At 29.6% G+C, this 10,158-nt stretch overlaps 1 long non-coding RNA gene across 2 annotated transcripts; it reads right to left on the reverse strand.

Annotated features, from left to right (window-relative positions):
* Nucleotides 1–3,579: 3,579 nt before the first annotated feature.
* Nucleotides 3,580–5,534, reverse strand: LOC139867624 (uncharacterized). 2 transcript variants are annotated; one of them, XR_011765895.1, is made up of 4 exons: nt 5,017–5,534; nt 4,660–4,735; nt 4,425–4,516; nt 3,580–3,859 (listed from the first exon to the last, which is right to left on the reverse strand). It is a non-coding gene; the product is annotated as an uncharacterized lncRNA (long non-coding RNA). The 2 variants fall into 2 exon arrangements; XR_011765894.1 differs by having other exon boundaries at nt 4,660–5,534.
* Nucleotides 5,535–10,158: the final 4,624 nt, after the last annotated feature.

Here is a 10,158-nt window from a genome sequence, read left to right on the forward strand (position 1 = left end):
AAAAAGAGAGAGGTGGATTTTCAAAGGTGGCGATTTCATATTGCTTGTTTGAAGGTGGTTGTAGGATGTTTATGTATATCCTCATATATATATATATATATATATATATATATATATATATATATATATATATAGAGAGAGAGAGAGAGAGAGAGATGATAGTGTGCGGTTACAAAAGGTGGCGAAAGGTTGTGATGAAAAGTGGTGAAGAAGACGTTGGCGAAGGAGGTGATTGATCCTAGTAGTAGAGAAGAGAGTGAATGATTTAGTGTTTATGTGTATCTATAAATATATGCACGTATAGGTATAGGTATAGGTATAGGTATAGGTATAGGTATATATATATATATATATATATATATATATATATATATATATATATATATATATATAGTGAAAGGATCCCTAGAGAACTAGAGTATGTAGAGAACCCATAGAACTCATAGATTGAACTTCAATCTATATGGAGATTGAGCTTCAATCTATGAAAAAAAAATACAATATGAAAAAAAAAAACTGCAAAAAAAAAAAACAGCAAATCTACATAGAAAAAAAAAAGTGAATCTGCAAAAAAAAAAAAAAAAAAAAAAACTGCAAAAAAAGGTCAATCTACACGCAGATTGACTCAATCTGCACAAAAAAAAGTAAAATCTGCACAGAAAAAAGTCGATCTGCAAAAAAAAAAAAATTGCAAAAAAAAAACGCAGATTGACTCAATCTGCATAAAAAAAATGAAAAAAGTCGATCTGTAAAAAAAAAAAAAAAAAACTGGAAAAAATCGTCAATCTGCACGCTGATTGACTGAATCTGCAAAAAAAAAAATCTGAACAGAAAAAAAAATCTGCAAAAAAAAATGTGTAGTGAATCTGCACGAGTTTCATGAGTTCTCTACTACCATGAGTTCTCCATGGATCCTCACCCTATATATATATATATATATATATATATATATATATATATAACAAAAACAGTGCATATAAATCATTCATTTTACACAGTAGCTTGATAATTTCAAAAGGGTAGCAGTGGGTGTTTAGTTATAATAATAAAATATTAATCTTAAATCACATAATCATATAAACGTGCACAGATATACAGTTAGCAGTCTATTATTTGTATGTTAGTTACCGACAGTTTTCACGGACTATTATTTCGTACTCCGTTGTTACTCAGTGGCGAATAAAAGTCTCCAGAAAAATCCCATATTTTTAAATTAAATAGCTTTATTTGTTTTGGTCATTATGGTATAAAATTTGATTATCAATTGTTTAAATAAAAATTACATCAACTGTCCCTCTCAATTCTTAGTAAAATATAAAAAGTTCTAAAATTTAACAAACAGCTCCTAAATACATTTTTACTAGGTCTAAATTTTATAAAACCCATTTTCGGATCACCGTTTATTTTAAAATCACATAAGTTCGTTTCTAACTTGATTAATAACTATCAAAATGACAAACGAGCGCTACGAGCATTTATTAAATAAATTCTAAATTATATATATATATATATATAGAGAGAGAGAGAGAGAGAGATTTATAGTAATATCATATATTATTTTATGTACACAAATGAATTAAATCATATAAGTTTCTATTTCAAATTTATATATATATATATATATATATATATATATATATATATATATATATATATATATATATTTATATATATATATATATATATATATATATATATATATATATATATATATATTTATTTACAGATAGTGGTTCGTGAATCGTCGGGAATAGTCGAAGGTCAAATGAATTCATAACATAGTTCAAAAATTTTGAGACTCAACCTTACAGACTTTGCTTATCGTGTCGAAATCATATAAAGATTAAGTTTAAATTTCGTCAGAAATTTCCGGGTCGTCACATATTAAGCATAAGTATGTCATACATGCTTACAACGTCATAATGCGCCATAAGTAGGATGCACCCATAATCCGTTAGCGCTGTTAATGGGCGCGCTTACTAAGCTAGCATTATCAGCGCCAAACTGGCATTGCCAAAGGCCTGGGTCAAGAACAACAACATACAGTTAAGAGTAGTGCACAAAAAAAAAAAAAAAAAAGGTTGTTGGCACGATCCCAAACTGTCCGGTCAACCGACAGCTGGCAGACTGTGCTGAGACCACGTGCACTTTTTCATCTTTAACCGACTGACCAAATAGTACAGCTTAGCAGGGACATGGTCCCTTTGTCCTATTACGTGATGGTAAAGGACAAAGATGTTTGACTATAAATAGGGCATCGAACCCTCATTACAACACACTTTACACACATTATATTCTACACACACTTGCACTCACAAATCACCTACGATTATATCATTGTCATTAAGACTCTAACCCGCGCTACCGAAATTTTAACAACTTCATAAGCTTTAATTAATGGTTACATGTAACATTCTATGAACATAAAGCCTAACACATCCCTTGAACAATCAATACCGGCTAACTCGATGATGGTGAGAGGACGTTTAATGTCCCAGAGAGTTAAACCAATTAACCGAATGACCCTTAAATTCCCCTCTTTTGTTGACCAAGTGTAGACCGAACTCTATAGATCAAATATATGCTTGATCAACGGACATAAATTAACATCAACTATGGGTGCTTTTTCCCCTGACGGTAAGGATATACTAGTTCTCACACCATACCTTTCGATTACGTATGTTGTTCTGGAAGAATTTATTTGCTTTCTGTTTGGGAATGAAGTGGATCCAAGTCTAAGCAATCGTTTTGGAAGTTGTTTAATAATTTTTACAAGAAAAATATATTCTTGATTTAAAGGTTTTGTAGGAGAAAATGAAGTGGGATGAAAATTGGTACATGGGATTGAGGGTATCGTGGAAAACGATGAAACTATATAAGTTAAAGGACTCGTGAAATCACGGGTTTTTCAAAGAAATTTTTTTGAACGATATGTTATAATTGATATGTTATAATATAATTGACAAATGTTAGTATTAATAATAGTACATGACATATGTTATAATATAATTGACAATTGTTAGTATTAATAATAGTACATGACAACGACCCGCCCATTTTGCCACATAGACAATTTCTTAAAATGGTATAGTCTTATAGAAGAGGCATATGTAACTACTTAAGAATGGCATAACTCAAAAACCCACCCATCCCAAAACATAAACTTAAAAAGGCTGATTAAAACACATGATGACCAATTAATGAAGGTGACCAAATTTGATGTTGAAGCATACGTTCAAATGTATATCAGTACTATTGCCCCTTAACGGTCAATACTATCTGTACCTATGATTAAAGCATAGTGAGGACTATTGTCTCTTTTGATTAGAACTTTTTAGCAAAAAATGCTACACATCTTTTTTTTTCAGAGAGATAATAGGTGGATAGTATTATCTATCAAGTTATAATATACATATACACAAAATTGCATACCTGTGTTAGCCTCAATACAATCAAAATTATTCATCATATACATCTCAAGTAATATTAACATTAACATTATTCAAAATAACTCACTAAAATCCTAACACAATACTTTATATGAACAATAAATCTATAATAACTCAACTTCATCAAACACCATCCATACATATTAAAATAACAAATATATGCGAAAGTGGGTAAGAAAATACAACATACCTTTTCAGAATCACTTTCTTATGATATACTGAAATCGTAATTGTCTCCTTTACTTGCCACATATACATTTATGGGCTTATGGCAGCAGCAACAAATGCTTGTTAGTTGCTACTATGAAACTTAAAACTTCAATCTATAAAGAAAAATTTCCCGAACACTTGAGCATCAACAACTTTCAGTAATAGTTACCTTCCTCAAATCCATTCCATCACCCTATCAACTTAATAAAAAAATAAACAACTTGAAATAACCACAAAATATAACTTCAAACCCTACGGACAAATGACTGCTATATAGATCAACAGTAAAATAATTGACCCACTCGAAAGTAGCATCTATAGACACCATATAAACGCAAAGCTATGTCAATCAGTACTTACCTGATAAGCATATATCGACATATTGGTTGGGTCTTTTTTTGTCATATTACCAAACTGGGATCTGTACAATGACTTCAGTTACGTCGTTTTGTCAACACCACCATTTCAAAACTGACAATATGCACTTGAGTTGAATTGAATATCTTCATTTTGGACATATGGTTCTATGTTTATGAAGAAAGAAAATTTTGGCTGGACACATTTTTATGAGTTACAAAAACTTAAACCAAAACCAACCCCACCACAGAAAATGATACTTACAGCAGGCATACTTTAATCGAGATACTTCAACCAAAACCAACCCATTTACCCACAGAAATAGATACTTACAGCATGCATCTTAAATCGAGATACTTACATGATACTTGCATGGTTATAAATCAAATCTTAAGTCAAGATACTTACATGGATTTAACTTCAGTCTCTTCTCATACCAACGACTTAAATGTATCAGGTATCCAGTCAAGAAATTAGATTGCTCTCACTAAAAAGACAACCTAATTAAACAACATCAAACAAACTGAAGCAAAAACAATGAGATTACTATAGGTGAACAATCATCTTTTTGTGTGACTACAGATTATAAAAGTAGAAAACCTAAAATTCATAGATAATTTAGTTTAATATAGCCAACACTCACCAAAAAGGATTAGTTTTTAGGTCATCCCAACGCAAGTGATTTAAGTTTAAAGCCTGGTTCAGAACTAAAATGATGCCTGCAAAAAACCTTTAATTAGCAATGAGAATCAATTAAGTAGAACCATTCTACAATCGACAATGAGAATCAATACTACATACACAATATAAATAAATAGAGAATCAAAATGAGGAATATACAACAATTGATGTTAACAAAGCTCATACACAATTGATGTTGAACCAAATACAATGTAACAAAATTCAGTTTTCATTCAAGCATTTCATCGAACAGCTAATATGCATGAATCAAATAATCATAAGGGATAATTAAAATAACTAAATTCAATGTTAAAAGTACCTTCACATACCTTTGATTGATGATGTTAATACCAAATCTATAAAAAGCTTCAATAATATTTTTGTGAAATTTAAACAAAATCGAAGCAGTTCAACCTTATAGAGACGTTCAACAGGATCGAAAACAACATCAAGTTCATCATGCTTAAAACCCACCAAAAACTAATTTGTTAAATAAAATAATTCACGATTTGATTTAACCTAACAACTTATTTTTTGTATCTTTTCGCGTAACTTCAATCGAAGTGAAGCATGCAGATTCATCGATGATTTTTGCAGTTGGAATGATTTCATTGTCCCAAACCCGATTTCATTCGTTTTCACAAAAGCTTCAAGCTAATACTTGCAGATTTGATTCGCTATTTGGCGATGAATTGGAACACTTTTTTTCAGATGAAATTGAAAATTAGTTTTGCAACATATGTGCTTTGAATTTGTTATTAAGTGGAACTAAGATTTCAATTTGAAATTTGAAATCTTGATTGAAGAAATTAGTGTTGAAAAGGCATGAAGAATAAAGCATGTCCAATGAGGAATATTTTGAAATAAGAGAGTTCGGACGTAACGTGATTTTGAAGTGGCAGAAGTTTTTTGTTTTTCACTTTCATGGAGCACGCATGTTTTTTTTTTTTTTTTTTTTTTTTTTTTACTGATTTTAACTAATTAAAGAGATTTTTTTAATTCAAAAATAATTTAATATATGACATTATGTATATGGGCTGAATTATTATTATTTTTTTTTTTTTTTTGATTTTTTTTCAAAGAAGGTTAGGGCTTTTTAATGATGTCATCATTATAGCCTAATATAAGATTAGAATAGATAGATATCGGAAATTCGGGGATTAATCGGAGATTAATCGAATTGTACTGTATACATTTAAATATTAAATTTTAAAAATTTTATGTGTGACTATAGAAAAAACCATAAATATAAAAATAATATTTAACGTAATTGTCTAACATTGTTGATTTTGCTTCAGAATTATAAAATTATAGTTTAAATTCATTAAAATGTTAACCATTTTTTACTTTGACCAACTTTGATTACCAAATTCGATTTTAATTCATCAATTGATGTTGACCGATTAATTTAACGGATTTTTGGAAATCAGAACGGATTGCCCCTAAAAATAATTAATCGAGGATTAATCAGCGAGTAATCGAGTTTTTTACAACACTGTTAACATAAGGATAATATTCTAAGTCAAAAGTAAACATAAATTGATCAAAGAAGCACATACTCAACTCGGCGCATAAAATAAAAATAAACAGGCCCTAAAATATAGAGTAGCAAAATAATGTACCATGCAAATATTACCGCTTGGTAACTTTAAAATACCCTCGTGTCGTTTTGATGATATACACACGATATTCGCCATTTCTATTCTCTCAACAATAAACTAAAATCGACCGTAGTTAATTTATTTTGTGTTTTCCCACAAAAATTTCAAAAATGTTGTAAATTTAGTAGTTAAATATGGATGGTAATTAATCAAATATGGATAGTAAAATTTGTACTATATATATATGCATAATGTAAGTTACAAAAACACACATATACATTAAATACATCACACCTCTCTTCAACCTCTTTCTCTCCTATATCTTCTACAACACATCTCTCTTTTATTGGTTCTTTCAATTTGAATATATTGAACCAGGCCACTAAAGGTAGTTATAAGCCTACTGAAATATAACACGTTATCAGCACGAAGTGCTCCGTATAATCAAGGTTTATCTAAGCAAGCACACGTCACTAATCAAGGTAAGAAATTATCTAACTTTTATTAACTTCACTAACATTTATATTTATGTTATTTAAGTTATATATGGTCGGTTATACCGCCTGAATTATATTTCTATAATCTAACTTTTATTAACTTCACTAACATTTATATTTATATTATTTAAGTTATATATGGTCGGTTATACCGTCTGAATTATATTTCTGTAATCTAACTTTCATTAACGTCACTAACATTTATATTTATGTTATTTAAGTTATATATGGTCGGTTATACCGCCTTAATTATATTTTCTGTAATCTAACTCTTATTAACTTCACTAACATTTATATTTATGTTAATAAGACCTCATGATTGTACGCAACACGTCATTTGACAACACGGTACTTTATGTACGCAACACGTCATTTGACAACACGGTACCATAGGTCGAGATTAATTTCGATCAATACGAATACGATGGGGTCTTTATATGTTATCTAACATTTATGATTATTTATGCAATTAATCATTATTTATTTCATGCATACTAATGTTTATTCTTAAAAGTAAATCTTAAAAGTTAAAATAAGAAAAAATAGTTTGTATTTTTATTAAAAGTAAATCTTAAAAGTTAAAATAAGAAAAAATAGTTTGTATTTTTATTAAAAGTAAATCTTAAAAGTTAAAATAAGAAAAAGTAGTTTGTATTTTTATTAAAAGTAAATCTTAAAAGTTAAAATAAGAAAAAGAAAAGTTAAAATAAGAAAAAGTAGTTTGTATTTTTATTAAAAGTAAATCTTAAAAGTTAAAATAAGAAAAAGTAGTTTATATTTTTATTAAAAGTAAATCTTAAAAGTTAAAATAAGAAAAAAATCAAGTATTACGTTGATTTACATATTGAGCATATAACTAATGACTTACTTATACATCAAACAACTTATACCGAAAAGATTTTAAAATATTTTAATATGGACAAGACAAAAACCGTTAAGTACTCATATGGTTGTTAGATCTTAATATTGATACTAATCCATTTCATCCTCTAGAAGATCATGAAGATCTTCTTGGTTCAGAAGTTCCATATTTTAGTGCAATTGGGGCTCTTATGTATCTTACAAATTATACAAGATCTGACATTTCTTTTGCAGTTAATTTGTTGACAAGGTTCAGCTCAGCCCCTACCAAAAGACATTGGAATGGGATCAAACAAATAGTTTGATACCTTCGGGGAACTACTGATTTATAATTATTTTATTCTAACAACTCGAAACAAGATTTGTTTGGTTATACAGATGCAGATTATTTATCTGATCTACATAAAGCTAAATCTCAAACTAGATATGTATTCCTAAATGGAGGCACCGCAATATCATGACGTTCTCAAAACAAACACTTGTTGCAACATCATCAAATCATGCCGAAGTGATTGCATTACATGAAGCTACTCGGGAATGATTTTAGTTAAGATCAATGATACAAATCATTATTGATTCTTGTGGACTAGAACGCTATAAAAGCCCAACAACTATCTATGAAGATAATACAGCTTACATAGTACAAATGAAAGAAGAGTATCAAAAATGACAGAACAAAACATAAATGCTGACGAGGCGCTAAAGCTATAAACGGTCTTAACGGTCATAAGTTTGATGAAAAAGAATGGTATATTGGTAAGGCTCAGAAAAAGACTGAAAGGGAATAGGAATTGAAACAACAGTTTGAGCAAACCATGAAGGAGACTGTAGACAAATCACAAGGGTCAAACTTGTACATAAAAGATTTAGATGATACAGTTTCAGATGAAAACCTCAGATTCTTCTCATATACTCAAGATCTTGTAAAAGACAACCAGATTAAAATGAGATACGTTCAATCAACAACTCTGCTGATCTTTATACCAAAGCACTGTCAATCGCTATTTTCAAAACATACGTTCACAATATTGGCATGAGGCAAGTTCAAAAGATGTGACGACTCACCGTTGTCTACTTGAGGGGGAGTCAACTCTACGCTGCACTCTTTTTCCCTTAGCTAAAGTTTTATCCCACTGGGTTTTCTTTAGCAAGGTTTTTAATGAGGCAGTATTAATTGCTCTTTAAAAAAAATTACCATCCAAGGGGGAGTCTTGTAAATTTAGTAGTTAAATATGGATGGTAATTAGTCAAATATGGATAGTAAAATTTGTACTATATATATGTGCATAATGTAAGTTACAAAAACACACATATACATTAAATACATCACACCTCTCTTCAACCTCTTTCTCTCCTATATCTTCTACAACACATCTCTCTTTTATTGGTTCTTTCAATTTGAATATATTGAACCAGGCCACTAAAGGTAGTTATAAGCCTACTGAAATATAACAAAAAACACACTAATTATACTTAAACGCATTTCTTTTACTTCACTCCATGCAACAGCTTCCTATTTCATACTTTTAAAGATTCTTCAGGTATTTTATCTTCTTTTCTCTCTGTTTTTTTTTTTAATTTCTGTTTATATTTACATATTTTAGGGTTTATAAATTTTTTATAATGTATTTGTTTCTATAAAGTTTGTGCAAAACGGATATGTATGTATGCGTGTGTAATTTCGTTAGGTTTTAGCGGGTGTGTCAGTAGATTTCAGCTAATCAAAACCTCTAGATGTTATCAATGGCGGTTGTGAAAATAAGAAAACCCTAAAAGTTGGTTTTTGTTTGATGGTTATCGACTTATCTCGAACCTTTTCTTTTTTAAAAACAATTTATGTGTTTTTTTATATTTTTTTTTAATACTATGTGTTTAATGTTTAATAGTTATAAGCATTAAGATAAATAGGGTAAATACTTAATTGTGATTTTTTGTTTTGATTTTTTTTACTAGAAATGGATGAAAACAAGATGGCAAATGAAACCCTAAGTAATAATTTAGGGCTAGAAAATAATGGTGGTGATAATGTGGTTGTTACAACAACACTAGTTGAAAAGACTCAGAAATTTGTTGCTGAAATTGTTATTGAAGTAAAAGGTGAGGATTTGAAAAACCAAGAAAATAAGAAACAAGGGGTTTTTGGTAGTAATTTGGTTGATGTTGAAGAGGGTAGAATAGTAAATTTGATTGAAAAGGGGACTCAATAGCTATTGATGTTGATGATTTTTTGGGTGGTGACAATGTGAATGAGGTGAGTTGTCTTTTCGACATTGGGGATCCGATGAAAGTTTGCAAAACGAGGGAGAAACAGGGGATCGATGAAATCGTAGCAGATATTTTTCAATGGAAGGATGAAATTGTTGAAAATGTTAATATCGAAAATAAGGTCGAACAGGATGAAATTGAAGAAGTAGAAGGGGATCATGATTTTGTTGTTGGTGATTTTGTATGGGGTAAAATCAAGAATCATACATGGTGGCCTGGTCTGATATATAATCCTTC

This window comes from Rutidosis leptorrhynchoides, chromosome 9, assembly GCF_046630445.1.
Source record: "Rutidosis leptorrhynchoides isolate AG116_Rl617_1_P2 chromosome 9, CSIRO_AGI_Rlap_v1, whole genome shotgun sequence".
Lineage (NCBI taxonomy): Eukaryota > Viridiplantae > Streptophyta > Magnoliopsida > Asterales > Asteraceae > Rutidosis > Rutidosis leptorrhynchoides.